Genomic DNA, 17392 nt, shown 5'->3' on the forward strand with positions numbered 1-17392 from the left:
CCTTCTATTTACATGTAAAATGTGTCCTTTCACCATTCTTCTCCTCTCTTCCTACTCATTTCTTTTTTTGATTTGTTAAAATATGAATTTCTTTTTTTATTATATATATTTACAACAAAGATTCTATATCTATATCTATATCTATATCTATATCTATATCTATATCTATATCTATATCTATATCTATATCTATATCTATATCTATATATTTACAATTAACCATGGTATTTCCCTCCCCTCCCCTCCCCCACTTTCTCCTTCATAGCTCTGCTGTCCATCATATCCCCTCCCTCTGCCATTAGTCTCTCTTTTAATTTGATGTCATCATCTTTTTTTTCCTATTATGAGCGTCTTGTATAGGTATTTCTAGGCATTGTGTGGTCTTAGATATTGAGGCCAAACTCTATCTGGACAGTTGTATGTATGGAGTGGTACCCTTCCTTTGGCTCTTACATTCTTTCTGCCACCTGTTCACCAATGGACCCTGAGCCTTGGAGGGTGTGAGATGTTTCACTGCTGGACACTCCTCCATCCCTTCTTCTCAGCACTATGTTGCCTTTTGGGGCATCTCAGTGGTCATTGCCATCTGAAAAAAGAAGCTTCTCTAACCAGAAGTGAGAGTAACATGAATATATGAGTATGAACATTAAGTGTAGTGATTTCAGGACAATTTGGTGAGAGTAATATATGCAGTTATCCAGACAAGAGCAGGCTTTATACCCCTAAGGCTCATGACCTCTTCTGCCATAGGCTTTTGATTAGGTTTTCAGCACCAGGCATGTATTCCCTCCCATAGAATGGGCCTTCAGTCCAATTATAGAGCAGTTGGTTTCCCCTAGAGCAGACATGCCACTAATGCACTTGTTTAGACATTTGGCCTGTCTGGCCAAATTGGAGGTCTCAAGTGTCTGCTGCTTTCACTGCTGATGACTGCTGTCTTCCATAAGACTTCATACAGTGTAGCTTTTTCCAGCTTTCAGTTGGCTGGGCTACAGGGAGAAGGCTTTCTGCTCAGCACCACCTTGATTTCTCAGTGACTTTGCTGTTCAGGCATGTGAAGTCTTCAGCAATAGGGTCTTACCATCTCTTTCTCATGGGGAACCAAGGGCCTTGACAATACCCTATAATGTTTTGGAGGAAACATAGACTTCCCTGGCCAATGACTCACTGGGAGGTATTCCATCCAAGACACTAAAATTTTTCTAGTAACAATCTATGGCTTCTGGATGTGCCATTATTTTAAAAAGTAAATTTTCATATGTCTTATTCAGAATATCTTGAATTTTGATGGACCCTCACCCCCACCTCCATCTTTCTTATATGATCTCTTCCCCTGACCCCACTTAGGCCTTTCACCTCCCAGTAATCTGTTCTTCTTCTTGCATGTATACAATACCATCCTCTTAAGACCTTCCCTCTCCTCCCTCCCTCTCACTATTAGTTTCCACTCTACCTTTATAGGTTTTACTCATGTTTGTTCCCCATCATGTGCATACATAGATATATTGTAAGTTAGGATCCACATATCAGAGAGAACATGCGCTTTTGGTCGTTTTGAATTTGGGTCATTCCATTTAATGCAATTCTTTGTATGTTTTTATATTTTCCTATTTTATAAGTTCTTCTTTTCCATGCTGCTGAATAGAATTCCATTCTATTTCTTTAGAATTCAGCCTCACTCAAATTCTCAGGACACTGACAGAATGCTGTCAAATTCTATGACAGAATATGATACAAACTGCTTCTAGCCACCTTTCAATAGAGTCCTTGTTCATCTCAGAAGTCTATGAGCCAGGTCTCCATTGCCCACAGTTCTCTCAGCATTCTGATCTTCAATACTCTGACCAGAATGACTCCTTGAGCTTTGTTTCAAGAATTCTAGGGCTTTTCTAGCCCTAAATTTGATTCTTTTCCAAATTCCTCCTATAATCCATTTTAAAAGGCCTAACAAGCACATGGTAAGTTTTATCACAGCTCTAGCCTTATGTCTTATTGCTAACTTCTTGTCTTATGTACCTTTCTTATTGCTGTGGCAAAATACCCTTCCACTACTAGCTTAGGTAAATTGGGGTTTGTTTCTTCTTACACTTCCAGGGAATGAAGTCCATTATGGTTGTGAAGCATGGTCGCTTATGCATGAGACAGCTAGCAGGTCACATTGTATTCCAAGTCAAGAAGCAGAGAGAGATAAATACTGCTGCTCAGCTCCATTTTCTTTTTTGTTTAGTCCATGATATCAGCTGATAGAATAGTGCTACCCACATTTATGGTGAGTCTTCCCACCTCAATTAACCCATTACAAAAAACTCCCTCACAGAGATGCCCAAAGGTTTGTTTCCATAGTGATTCTAAATTCCATTAAGTTGACAGAATTAACTACCACAAACAAATTCAAAATAAATTGAGAAACATAAATTCTGAATACATTCCTATTCATTACATGAAAGTATTGGACTGGATAACTTTCAAAATCCTGCGAATTCTGTCACAAAGCACAGATAGCTTATTTAACAGTTCATTGAATCTATGTCTTGACTATGTAAAATAAAGTATCAATAGCTAATCTCACATCCCTCTAGTTAAAAAAAAATGTAATTCCTTGATTTGGTCATCAATCATTAAAATAAATTTTGGTTTTCACAATATATTATGAGCTTCCTATAAAATTTCTTATGTTAAGCAAAAGTAGAGAAGTATATATTTTATACCATATTGAAAATAAGGAACATTTGAGTCAATTCTAAGAAAAAATATATAAAATTTATTGAAGAGGAGAAATCTTTTTACAGAGATAAAATGACTCAATAAATGCAGTGAGATTATATGCACAGAAGTAACCAGGTCAGTGGATTCCAATATTCACACTATCTCTGTAGTGTGGAAGTACTCAAATTGTTATCAAGTCTCATAGCAAGGCTCAAAAGGCTGCTAGAGGGCTGGAGGGATGACTTAGCAGTTAAGGCATTTCCTTGCAAAGCTGAAGGACCCAGGTTTGATTCTTCAGATCCCACATAAGCCAGATGCACAATGTGGCACATACTTCTAGAGTTCATTTGCAGTGGAGAGAGGCACTGACATATCCATTCTGTCTCTCTCTCTAATAAATAACTAAAAATTTAAAAGACTATTAGATACTGGAGATAGACAACTAACCATGCTAGGCAAATTGTGAGTAAAGGAGAATAGTTGCTGTCCCAGTCCACAACCTCTGCTCAGCTATTACAAATGTAAGAAGAGTGCAGAGAAGCATGAGGTTAGCGTGAAGATCTAGAATTGAGCTTAGAATTAGAGGCAAAAATTCAGAACAAGGTGGTGGAGACATGGCTCAGCAGAGAGGAGTGCTTGCATGAAGGCCTAAGGGAGCCTGAGATCACCTAATTGGAATTGCCAGCACTCATATAAACAGTTGGGCACGACCACACATGATTGTAGTCCCAGTCTTGTGTGGAGAAGAAAGATGAGAGAATCACTAGGTCTCCAGAAAATAGCAAACTCCAGAATCAGTAAGACTATTTCAAGCAGTCAAGTGGATAAGCTATGGAGGAGGATTACCTGGCATTATATGTTCTCCACGTGCACATGAAAGGGGTTTGTGCATCTACACACACATGTGCATATAGTACATGACACTTCACACCACCCATACTATACATACACAAGCAAAATAAAAGAGAGGGACTGGAGATATTACTCAATGGTTAGGGTGCTTGCATGCAAAATCTAAGGACCCGAGCTCAATCCCCCAGGACCCATGAAAAGCCAGATGCACAAGATGGTACATGTGTCTGGATTTCATTTGCAGTGACTCCAGACCCTGGCATACCCATTCTCTCTCCATTTCTCTCTCCCTCCCTCCCTCCCTCCTCCCCTCCCTCCCTTTTTCTTTCTATCTCAAATAAATAAATAAAAATAAATGGAAACTTAAAAATTCAGAACCAGATATGGGAGACAGTATTAGAAATTTAAATCTTCCTAATCCTACTCTTTAATTACCATTCTAAATCTGCAAATCTAGAAAGATGTTTAAGACATTGCTGAATATATAGTTTTGATAATGAAGTTAATTATATGGATGTAGAATTGTATACATTGAAGAACATGCAATGTTTTATAGTAAGTATATGAAATCCCTGAAAACTGCTAAGGTTTTCAATACAATAAACTAATACTTCATGCAATAATAATAAAAGAAAACTTGAATTGAAAGGTCTGGTTTGACAGCAAGAAACACTGAGACCTCCTTTATGGGGAAATGATTTATTAGAAGTTAGTATATCATGGAAGAATATAACAGGATTCTAGAACTAAGGCTTCAGTCTTCATGAAACAAAGAGAACTGTTGGTTTTTATTTATTTATTTATTATTTTTTAGGGACAGGGGAAGTTTCATGTCATAAGAGTCAGCCTATATGTTAGGATTCAGGAGAACTAGATAGTACTCAAGGCCATGACCCAGGTGACCTGCAGTTTCCCTGGCAACAGGATGCTAGTCTTGCTTTCCCACTCAGCTTTAGACCCAGAGCATCAGTGGCACCTGGTCATGCCTGCCTAGCTCTTGAACCTGAGGCAGCATGGTCTCTTAAAGTGACTATGTTCTAACACTTTCCATGTAGTATTATAAAAATATCTATTTTCTTCAATATTAGCCCATGAAAAAATATATCCTCCACTGAATTTATTATAGTAACTGGCATTTTAGAGACTGCCAGGCATAAAGCAGTCTCAAATATACATATAGATATTCAATGAACATCTATAAACCAATGAATAGGTTGGACATTTTATAATCCCTGTGAATAATGATTTTTTTATGTCTGTTATTTATTTGCAAGGACAGAGAGAGAGAGAAGGAGAGAAGAGAGAGAGAGAATGAATGATGGGCATGCCAGGACCTATAGCCACTGCAAATGAACTCCATATGCATGCACTACTTTGTGCATCTGGCTTTAATCTCACTTGGGTCTTAGGTTTTGCAGGCAAGTGCCTTAACCACTGAGCAATCTCTCCAGCCTCCAGATTTTTGTGATTTTAATTTATTAGTGAAGATACATTTATTCTCCAGGACTTAAACGTTTTAAAAATATTTTATTTCAGGAAAATATTAATTTCCAGATGTGTAGACGTACTTTTTTTTTTAAATCAATACTTACTTTTTTTTGGTGGTGTTTCAAGGTAGGGTTTCACTGTAGCTTAAGCTGACCTGGAATTCCCTCTGTAGTCTCAGGGTGGTTTTGAACTCACAGCGATCCTCCTACCTCTGCCTCCCAAGTGCTGGGATTAAAGGTGTGTGCCACCACACCTGGCTCAATACTTAATTTTTAAAAGCTAACTATAATTAGTTCACATTAAAATTGAGCAAGGGAAATCTTTAAAATCCTGTACAATATTGTATGATAATAAAGTTTTCAGTGAAGAAAAATTTCATACAAATAATTGGATCCTCTTCTTGCATTTTAGTTGAATATTTGAATTTTATTGTGCTCTCCGAAATGGGTCTTACTATTGTTTCTTTATCTCTCTGAACTGATGTTTACTTCATGGTTAACTGAGCATAAATGTATGAATGTTATCAGAAAAGTTATGAAAATGAATAATAACTTATTTGGGAAACTTGAGAAGTGTTTCATCTTTGGAATCCAGCCAGGATTAAATAACACTGAGAAACTGAGGCAGTATTTCAGGTATTCACAACATACTCCACCTTCGTCACCAGCCGTGAATGAGAACTTCCTATTGGCAACAGTCAGGTTTTGCCTGGAATCCCCAGTCCTGGCGCTTTCGGCTGTATGGTAAATCCCACAGGAGTGACAAGGAAGAGCAGATACTTTTGTTTTTTGCTGGAACCAGAATTTTCAAGTGGTAGTAGGAAGAAGTATTTTCTTCCATTTATATGCACACTGGTAATTAGGCTCAAGGAAATGAAGTGCATGGAATGGGAATTGAGATTTTGTTTTTAATGTGAACTCGTTTGAAATAAGCTCCCACTCTCCTAACAGATGGATTCTTTTTGGCAGATGATTATGCAAACTGTTCTTTTTGTGCCTGTCTACATGAAATGTGTTCTATAAACACACAGCAGCACCATATTCTTCTGAGACCACAGTGCTTGGGAACATATCCACACACTGTGGAGGGTGGAAGCTGGAAGAACACGCGTATGGCTGCTGTGGTTCTGTCAAGGGCCTGCGAGATAATGAGGTGTTTCCCATTGAGATGAGGAATTTTATGTTGGGGGCAGGGGAAGGACTCATAGGTGACAGAAAATTTCAAATAAGAAAATTATAGTTTTTAATAAGTGTATTCACAGGTACTAGAAAATTAATACCTTTGGAAAGTAGTGTCAGAAAACTTCAAATTGCATGACGAGCCACATAGAGGTGGGTCATCGTGCCTTTTAAAATTTTGTTACCAGGATTATGTTTCATTATGATTTTATGGATTTGTACTAAGTGTTCTATTTTGATCACAGAAATCTTACCTCTGTATATCCATAATCAAGATTATATGAGCTGACCCAATTGTATTTTTGTAATGAAGCATTAGACAACTTTTTTCTTGAAGAACTGCTACCAAAAATGTATTCTTATGACAAATTTCTTATTCCTTCAATCAGATTATAGAAAATTTGTGAATAATTAAATAAATCTAGCCATTTTATTAAGCAGTTTTTTTAAAAAACAAAATATTTTGTGCTAACAGATAGTTCATTTGCCTTGTAAGCACGAGGATCTGATTTATCCCTTGTACACATGTAATTGTGCAGGATGGTAGCATGTGCCTTTAATTCCAGAAGGGCTGATCCCTCATGATATTAGGCCAGCCAAGCTACCCTAATCAGTGTGTTTCAGGCAAAAGAGAGAGCCTGACTCAAAAAACGAGGTGGATAGCATGTCTGAGAATGAAAACTCAGATTGTCCTCTGTCTTCTCACTTACACACACCCCCTACACATACAAAAGAAATATTCCGTTGTAAGGATGGCATTGTCACGTAGTGGCAGAATACTTGCACAGAAATGTGAGGCCCTAGGCTCATTTCCCCTGCATTAAAGAGACAGGCAAGAGGGATGATGGGGAAGCGAGGAAGAAGGAAGGAAAGGAGGGAGGGAGGGAAGAAGGGAGAAAAGGAAGGAGGAAGAAAGAAAGGAAAGAAGGAATAATGAATGAGAAAGGAAAAAAAAAAGAGTAAAAGAAATAAAAACTCCATTGTCTATTCAGTTTACTGTTAAAATACCAATTCAGCTCCCCTGTTGGGCTGCTCATAAATATTACTTAAAATGTTCAGAAGCTGGACACTGATGCATATCTGCAATATTGGCAATTTGAGAAACTGAGACAGGAAGGTCACTAGGCCTGCCTAGGCTACATTGTAAGATACCAGTTACTTTGTAACTATTCCCTTTAAATGAAACAATATCTCCTCAAGAGAAGGAGGCAGCTCATAAACTAACGAAACATAAGACTCAGGAAGGTGAGAAAATTAAATTTATGAGTCCTGCTCTTCGAGGTTATATAAGCAAGAAAATATTTCTGGAGACAAGAATCTTGGCCACAGCTGCCTAAAAGTTAGACCAAGACCTCCAGAGACAAGGTTTCATGAGTCTTCACCCATGCTGGGGTTGGCTTTTGTGATGCTGCAGCCATCTCTGGGTCACTCATTTTCCTGTCAGAATCTCCAATGAACTCACTGTGTCCCCAACCAAACTACACTTGAGTGGACTTGGTTTACTCTATTAATGATACCTATCTTGGATAGTCAGATAGTGCTTTGTATCTCATAAGAAAAACCATTTTAAGAAACAACAACAATAATAATATCATCTTGATTATTGTCTTGAGAACCTTGAAAATTCCTAGTCATTAACTATTGTAGGGAATTTTATCATAGAAGAGGAAGGTAAGGAGATGAAATGGAGGGGAAAATCTAAACTTCCTGATGCTACTTAACCACTTCGTAAAAACATGACACGCTGGAAAGAATAAAAAGATTGTGTCTTCTGGACTCAAAATGCAAGATTCACTCCTCAAAGAAATGGCTATCCTGGGCTGGAGAGGTGGCTAAGTGGTTAAAGTCACTTGCATACAAAATATGAGGGCCTGAGTTCAATTCTCCAGTGCCCACGAAAAGCCCAGTGCACCGAGTGGCTCATGTGTCTGAAGTGCATTTTCAGTGGCAGCAGGTTCTAGAGCACCCATGCTCACCCTTTTTCTGTCTGCCCCCCCCATCTGTGTCCCACATAAATAAGTAAAACTACATAACAAAATGGCTAAATAAATACAGTATTATATATTATTTTCTAATGACCATAGTTATGTATTACAAAATGATGGCACACAATTTCACAGATGCTCCTGATCAAGTATATGTGTGTGTATGTGTGTTTATGAAAAAAATATCTATCACTAAAAAATATTTATGAGATCAAAAGGCATTCCAATGCATGACACCAATGGGAAACAGGGTCAGCAGGGTCCCAAAGTTTGGGGGCCTGCTAATCTGGTGTTCACAGCAGCAAAAACAAGATACCCTGCCTCAAGCAAGGTGGATGATGAGGGCTAGCACCCTGAGGTTTTCTTCTAACTTGCACATGCATGCTATGACACACGCACACCTTACACACACACACACACACGCACACACGCACACACAGTTTGAAGGGACAGGAAATAGAAGCTTCCAGTTTCTTTTTATCTATTTATTTTTTAGCTTCCATTTTCTTAATGTGTCACATCTGCAAAATAGCACAGATTCCACAAAGTGAAGAGAGCTGATATGATTATTCACTCGCAATGAACGAATAAAACTGTATGATAGTTGTTCTACTTATTCCTCATTGCTCTGACAAAATGCCTAACCCAAAGCAGCTTTTATGGGGAAAGAGTTTACTTCAGTTTCCAGTCTTGAGGGGAAGTGTCTTTAAGATGGAGAAAACAGAGGGTAGCCCACATCTTGCCAGAGTAGCTTGCAGAAAGCATCAAGTCTGGTGCGCTACCTCTGATGTAGAGGAAAGGTTGGTGAAGAAAGCTTGTTTTTCTCATGTCTGGAAACAAGAGAGAGTGCAAGCACTAGCGTTTCACAATTTCCGCGAGAACACACCCCATTTTCCAAAAATATCTGAAAAACGTTTTCACGATCTCTTCTACGCGGCCAAAACAAAGACAGAACCTTTAACACAAAGACGTGTGGAGGGCATTTAAGATGCAAACTTTGTTAGTTACTTTCTGGCCTAAAATCGTTTACATCATTCCCAATATGAAATATATTCACCCTCCCCCAAACTCAGAAGTTTAATCCCTGTTCTGCATCCATCTCAAGGCAGGATACATGCCTCATGCTGTAATCAGGTTTGAGTACTGGGAGGATTCCCTAAGAAACAAGGTGGTGCTGGCTGCTGGCTGCTGGCTGGGAAGCCTGCCAGCCTTCTGCTCTCCAAGGAGCAGGGCTGGCCAACTCTCAAGATGGTGGCTACGGTCCAAGAGACATGAATTGGAAGCCGCCAGGCGTTGAAGGGTTGAACCCAGAACCAGACACTGAAACTTTAATGTATTCCATTAGTAAGTCAGGCACAGAGCACTCCCACTTGAAAGGAGAAGTGTAAGTGAATGTTGGTTTTGCTTTAGTTTTCACATCTAATATTTTCAAAGGGCCAAACCTTAATAGGTAAGAGGTATCTCATTGCATCCTTTGTGTATTTCTAGTTTAAATTCCAATTATTTGAAGAAAAAAAACACTTTGGGCATGTATATAGAAATGTAAAAGGTAACATTGAGTACAAATTATGTATTTAAAGGAGTGATAAAATTATTTTAAAGCTAAGATTATTCAGTTTCGTGTGTCATACATCCAGTTGTCACAGAAATCTTAGTGCTGTGGTGAAATAAAACAGAATGGGAAGTACATTTGACACAAAGTAGTCAGGGGTTACAACTTATTCCAGAGGTGAAATGAGAAGGGTCCAACTTACAAGCCCATTGGAAAGAGGGTGATGAACAGGACTCAGAGGTTCAACTAGGCCACAAGAGCACATGAAAACAAAGAAAGAGTAAAAATGGAGGAACTTCAGTACATTTTCATTAAGTAAGGCAGTGCCATTGTATTAAAACTGATAACTGTCTGGGTAGCTGTGTAGTGAGAGCAGAAATCAGAATTAATGATTTTCTTTATCTCATAGTAACAATAGATAACCACATTCAACTTAGAGGGATAATTCCTTCAAGCAGCATATAGAAAGGGTGGATGATCATACTTCAAAATATTCACAAGAACTTTCTGGGATCTATTGAGGAACAACTTTGTTATTTTGTAGGATGCACATTAAAGTGTGCTGCTGGCACCTCTCTCTGATGATTGTTTTCTTGCACATAGATGTTGAAGGAAGGAACATAAGCACAAATCACAGTGAACGGTGCAATCTGTCTTTGTAATTGGGGATGACCAAGGTGACTAAACTTGTTTCTCCCTTGAAGACACACACACACACCAACACACACACACACACATACACACACACACACACACACACACACACACAAGATTGACTTGACTCTGAACTCCTGCTCCCCTTCAAAATAATTGTTTTTCTTTCTTTGTGAAACACCTACTCGATGTTTCACATTATAAGCTGAGACACAGCAGCATCTCAACTTACTTGATCTTTCTGGGTCTAATGTTATATCTTTCATGATGTCCTTTAATATTATACCTCATTGCTTTATCTCCATATGGTCAAAGTGTATAATAATATTTCTAAGTGATATATCTGTTCAATATGATAGATATTATTTATATGTGTTTACTAGTCAAATTTAAAGATAAAGTAGTTAATTTTACATTGAATTAAAATTTAGTTTGCTTATTATACCATCTACCTATCTGGTGCACAGTAGTCATGTAAGACTAGTGAAATCCATCTTAGGTGCATAGATATAAAATATGGCACTTATCACAAAAGTCCTTCGTGCTGGTCAAGATCTTTAGTTCTTAAACATATGTTGTTTAAACATATATGTATACATGAATGTAAATATGTATATTTATACATAAATCTACACAAATACATGCATAGCATTGGTATGCAACATAACATTGTAAAATATTTCTATTAAATATATGTTAATTTATGAAACATAAATCAAAATTGGACATACAAATAAAGACACTATCTTTCACAGAAATTATCAGTGAGTACATATAACTAAGTTCTAGGCACTCTACAGGATATTTGTATAGTTACTGATATAGGCTCTTACACTACTTAATTATCCTTATTGACCAATTAATGAGAAATAGTCTTCTAATGGATTTATTTTTAGCAATTTTGAAAATCACACACATTTCTGAACAAGCTGTGTTCTCACTGACCACCACAAATAAGATGGCAATGATAAAACAGCTGGAGGATCATGCTCAATAGTCTTCAGGGAATTTTGGTTCTTGCTTGCAGATCAGAGAATATAGATTTACACAGTTGCTTATTCAGCCTGAAAAGAACAATAGACCTTAAATACTAAATGAAGAAGGGAGAAGAATCTCCTAAGCTCTGAAAAAATTAGAGAAAAACATTGACTACAGCAAAACGTTTTTAATTGGATGTGAAAACTTAATTCTCATGGAATAGGAAAAGATATCACACCTCAGAATGGTCTCAGACACATAAGCACCTATAATGATATTTTTTCCTATTATAGATGGTCAATACATGGTTGAGAAAATTTTTACTTAGGCTTCTGACTGTCTTTATATATTCTGTTTTTCATTTTTGCTATTGTTTTGTGAGATCAGTGCATACTTCTAGTTAAATTCATGCAAAACACCTAAAGTTGACATAGATGCCAAGCAGACTTTTTACTTTTTGTTCCACTTGGTGTGAAATTATATGTTCAATTGTTTATTTCTATTGGTATAGCCTTAACCTTAAAGCATTTAATTTCATATTTCATAGTCTGCCTGTTTATACATTTTTCTTCCCTATGAACTGTGGCCCTCCCTTCTGAGCTACAAAGTATTCTTTAACCATATTAAAGTTTTTATGCATTTCAAAAATGATCTCATGTACATATTTGAATGCTACAATAGAGATGTTAAATATGTTTAATGCAAACACACATTGCAGCTTAGTCTATCTTAAAACATATCCCTTACTTTTAGGAAATACCATACAGATTATGTGATGTGAAATAAGAATTTTTCCTCTAGTATTTTTACTTCTGTCATTACACATTAAAACTGGCCAATGTGTTGTGAATAAGTGACAGCCATAAATAAGGTGGCTATATCACTCTTTCAAAGCCTCAGGGAACATCAAGGAAAAGGGGTAACAAATTGTAAGACCTAGAGAAAAGTTAAATGAAAGGTGGAATGCTGACTTCTGGGCATGCCATGACCATTACACCCTTGTGCTCACAATAGATGTGATTATCTGTTCAGAACTGTATCAAATTGGACCTTTTCAACATTCTGTTATATGGCAAAGAACTCATGAGGGCCTGTCCATTCTTGATGAATTACATGCAGTTATTATAGTTGGGAGAAAGATTTTCTTCAGTAAAGTACTCATTACCCTTAAACAACTCTTCACCCATGCTTTTATTTTTTAATTTTTTTTGTTGTTCATTTTTTATTTATTTATTTGAGAGACAGACAGAGAGAAAGATAGATAGAGGGAGAGAGAGAGAATGGGCGCGCCAGGGCCTCCAGCCACTGGAAACGAACTCCAGACGCGTGCGCCCCCTTGTGCATCTGGCTAACGTGGGACCTGGGGAACCGAGCCTCGAACCGGGGTCCTTAGGCTTCACAGGCAAGCGCTTAACCGCTAAGCCATCTCTCCAGCCCTCACCCATGCTTTTGTAAACAACCCTAATGAAACAAACAAAAGAGTACATGAATAGAGAAAGGGATTTAGTTGGGATGAGGAAGATGCTCCATGGGAGTTGGGGGCAATGGAAGGCATGAGGGTGAATGGGATCTAGATACATTATATGTATGTTTAGACATGTCATAATAAAACTACATGGGTATAAATGATAGATGCTAATAAAATCATGAAAAGAGCTGCTTTCTGTCTGTTAATTTTTTTTTTTTTTCAAGGCAGGTTCTCACTCTAGCCCAGGCTGACCTGGAATTCACTATGTACTCACAGGGTGTTCTTGAACTCACAGCAATCCTCCTTCCTCTGCCTCCCAAATGCTGGGATTAAAAGCGTGCACCACCACCCCGGCCTTACAATTTTAAATTATTAATATGATCAATAACTCAATCTTTACCTTTGGTCAATTTGCATCATTACTTCTATGATATAATCGACTGGTAGGTCCAGAATTCTAGAATGTCTTCTATCTTACATACTGGTTATTTGTTGTCAGGATAAAATCAGAATTTAAATGTATACTGGAAAGATGGCTCAGCACTTGCTTGCAAAGCCTAATGACCCAGGTTCAATTCCACAGTATTCACATAAAGCCAGTTGCACAAAGTGGTGCATGCATCTGGAGTACATTTGCAGTGACAGGAGACCTTGGTGTGCCCATTCTCTCTCTCTCTCTCTCTCTCTCTCTCCTCTCTTCCCTCTTCCATCTCTCTGAAATAAACAATATATATTTTTTAAAATTACTCATCCTATGTATTTCATAATGAATTTTAGTTGGTCTATATCATCAAATCTGATTTTGAAAAGGGATGGACTGGTTCCATTATATTTTTGGTTATAATAGAGGTTTTTCACTTGTACTCTGATCTCATAAAACTTGTTAAGGTGTTTTTCTATTATAGAAACTGTAAAAGTAAGGTAATTCAACATTGGGATGCTAAATCATTCTTTTCAGAAATGCAGATAGGCTTATTACTATAGGAGGAGGCTACGAAGTCAATATTTTAATATTATTTTGAAATTGTGGCTTCAATTATATTTATGAAACAAAAGTACTATGTGAGCTTAAAAACTTACATGACTTAAGGGAGAAGGGTACTAGAGCACAGGTAATATGTAAATAGAAAGGAAATCCTGGTGAGGGGGAGATTAACTGGTGGGTGATCAGGGAGATTGAGAAGGAAGTCAATGCTATGGTTTGAATGAAAAATACCTCCCATAAACTCATATATTTAAACACTTGGTCCCCAGCTGGTGGCACTGTTTTGTAAGGTTGTGGAACATTTAGCACTTGGAATATTTCTGGCAGTAATTGAAGTTTTATAGCCTGGTCCCACTTCCAGTGTTTTTTGATTTGTGGCTGCAATGTGATGAGTTGACTTCCTGCTCCTGCCACCTTACCTTCCCCTGTTGCATGCTACTGGAATCATAAACCTAAGTAAACCCTTTCTTTCCCTAAGTTGTTTCTGGTCATGTATTTTGTGCAAACAATGAGAAAGTAACCGATGCATAGGTAATATGACTGTGGGAGGGGTGATCTTGGTTTTGGTAATAGGGGAGGGGTCATGGAGAAGATGGAGGAACTGACTCAACCAAAACCAAGGCTATATCAATAAGCCACATTATAAATATGATACTTGGTAAAGTCACTAAAAGTACAATTAAAAGGAAGAGTTTAAACACAGTTGCCTCACATGGGTGAATAAAACTGCTCCCAGAAGCCATATGTTATAGAATGAAATGCCAACATTGTAATACCTCCATGTGACTGGTTGGAAAAGAAGGCTACTGGGGCTCCCAGAACAAGACAGACATTTGCTACAGTTGTTGGTGTCCTCCCAGAACTAAATGGCAAGACCCTCTTGCTGAAGATACCAAATTTTTGTTGCTGTTGTTGTTATTGTTGTAGGACATAAGAGAATCATGCTGGAAGTGACATGGAAGATGTGCTTATTTGATTCAGGTGTCCGCCATAAACTCAGGTGTTCTGAATGCTAGGTTACCATATGATGGAGATTTGGGAAATAATGTCTCCCAGAGGCAGTTTATTGTTAGGGACGGACTTATAGGTATTATAGCCAGTTTCCCCTTGCCAATGTTTGGCACACTCTCCTGTTGCTGTGGTACACCTCATGCTGGCCAGGGCATAATGTCCACCTTCTGCTCATGCCATCATTTGCCCCTGCCATGATGGAGTTTCCCCTTTAGTCTATAAGCCAAAAAAAAACACCTTTTTCCTCCAAAGCTGCTATTGGTTGGGCAATTTCTGCCAGCAGTGTGAATCTGACTGCAACAGTTAGGTTGGTACTGAGAGTGGGGTCATTGGCTGCTAGACACCCGAATGTGTGGCTTTGTCCTTTTGGAGTTGATTTTCAAGATGACTGTGGAAGGATTTGAAACCTTGGCCTAAGAGGCACCTTGCAATGCAGTAAGTATAGCTTAGAGGACTATTCTTGTCAGAGTTGAAAGATGTGAATGTAGTAAGAACTAAAGACTATGAGGTTTGGCTTGTGAGGGTGAGAAAGAACTTTGCCTAGACTGGGCTAGCAGTTTGTGTGAGAGGCTTGCTGTTATGCCTGTGTCCTAAGACTTGCGCAGGGTTACTTTGTGTAGAAATGGACTAGTATGAGCAGAGGGATCTGGCAGAAAAAGAAGTCCTTAGGCAGAAACTGCTGCCTGTTCAGCTGCAATTGTATGAGAGATTTTAGCCTTTGAGATTGATGCAGTTGACCTGCACTGGGGCAGCAGGAAGAATGTAGACTCTTTTGAAAGGGCATCAAGGAGTGTCCTGTTCTTCAAAGTCTGCATTATTCCCCTTTGATTAACAAATTAGCACCTTACCTGGTATTGTGGAGTATAAGAAATTCAGGAAAGAGAGGGTCATTGAGTTTGAAACATGGTCTTGTGTTTTGGAAAGGGCCATGAGCAACGTGAAGAAGGTTCGCTGGATGCCTGTATGGAGACCCCCATGGAGCCATGAGGATGAACTGTGGATTGTGGTGGAGACCCAGTGGAAATGCCAGGACCACAAGATGGCTGCCAAGGAGAGCTGCTGGCCCCAGATGAAGTTTTCCAGGACTGTGAGTAGCCTAGCTGGAGGGCAGAATTAGAACTCCGAAAATTGTTGCTGGTTAGAATTATCGGACTTGGAGATTTGTCCCTGGCTAGAGTTGTTGGTCTTTTAGCTACAGAGATTGATGTTTTCCCTTGTTGTTTCAAACCTTGTATTGGTTGAGTATTTCTCTGCTGTGCCCAGTGCCTTCTTTTGCAGAGTGAATATTTATTCTGTGCCATCTCGTGGTTTTTTTTTTTTTTTTTTTGGTATTATGGCTCTGTTAGAAGGCCTTGGACTATGGAGATGTTTGAACAGCGTTAGGATTGAGAAAAACTATGGGGACTCTGAAAGTCATACTGAATGCATTAAATTTTAAATCACATATGGATATCAGTTTATGGGGGCCAGGGGCAGAATGTGGTGGTTTGATTCAGGTGTCCCCCATAAACTTAGGTGTCTTGAATGCTATGTTCCCGGATAATGGAAATTTGGGAATTAAAGCCTCCTGGAGGAAGTGTACTGTGTGTGCGTGTGTGGTGGTGGTGGGGGGGGAGGGTTATGTGTGTTAGAGCCAGTTTCCCCTTACCAGTGTTTGGCACAGTCTCCTGTTGCTGTGGTCCACCTCATGCTGGCCAGGGGGTGTTGTCCACCCTCTGTTCATGCCATCATTTTCCCCTGCCATGATGGAGCTTCCCCATTAGTTCTATAAGCCAAAATAAACCCCTTTTTCTTTCCCAAAAGCTGCTCTTGGTCAGATGATTTCTGCCAGAAATGCAAACCTGACTGCAACAGAAGCCTCTTCCTTTTTGGCTAGCTGCCAGAATGGCACAGGGTGCTCTTCAGAATAATTGTCACCAAAAATGTCTTATTCATCTGTGGATACCACATGCTGTAATATCAACTGCCCTAGCAAGATGTACCCAGTTGTGCAGTAGTGGCAGCTCAGGAGCAGGAGAAACCAGTAGATCTTGGATCAGATTTGAGGCTCATTTCACATACCTGTCACTGGAAACCTGGCGAAAAGCCCATGGCTGGGGAAATCATAGTGTTGTGGGACTGGTGCTTTGGGAAGGATTATAACTCCCCAGCCTTCTGATTCTGAAGCAAAGAATTAAAAATTATGGACAATAAAAAGACTAAGATACAGGAAAAAAGAAAAAGCAGGAAAGCTCCTAAGCCAAAGGAATTCCTCTCTGCCAGACAGCATGTCTGGGAAGGGACAGGGACAAACCTGGAAAGAACTTGTCTCTCACATAGGGAAAATTCTCTGGGGGGAGGGAATCTCACACCCTGGCTCAGGTCCATTTACATGAAGTAAGTATCCAAATAGAATGAGCCTTATTATCAGACTCAGATGTGTAGGAAGGACCCTGGTTGGTTGATATACCAGGAAACTGGCACTAAGCTAGTACAAAAAATGAAGAATCAGGAAGCTTCCCCTGCTGCTGACAGCCCTCTTGGATGAGACTGAAT

The sequence above is a fragment of the Jaculus jaculus genome, chromosome 13 (assembly GCF_020740685.1).
Source record: "Jaculus jaculus isolate mJacJac1 chromosome 13, mJacJac1.mat.Y.cur, whole genome shotgun sequence".
Lineage (NCBI taxonomy): Eukaryota > Metazoa > Chordata > Mammalia > Rodentia > Dipodidae > Jaculus > Jaculus jaculus.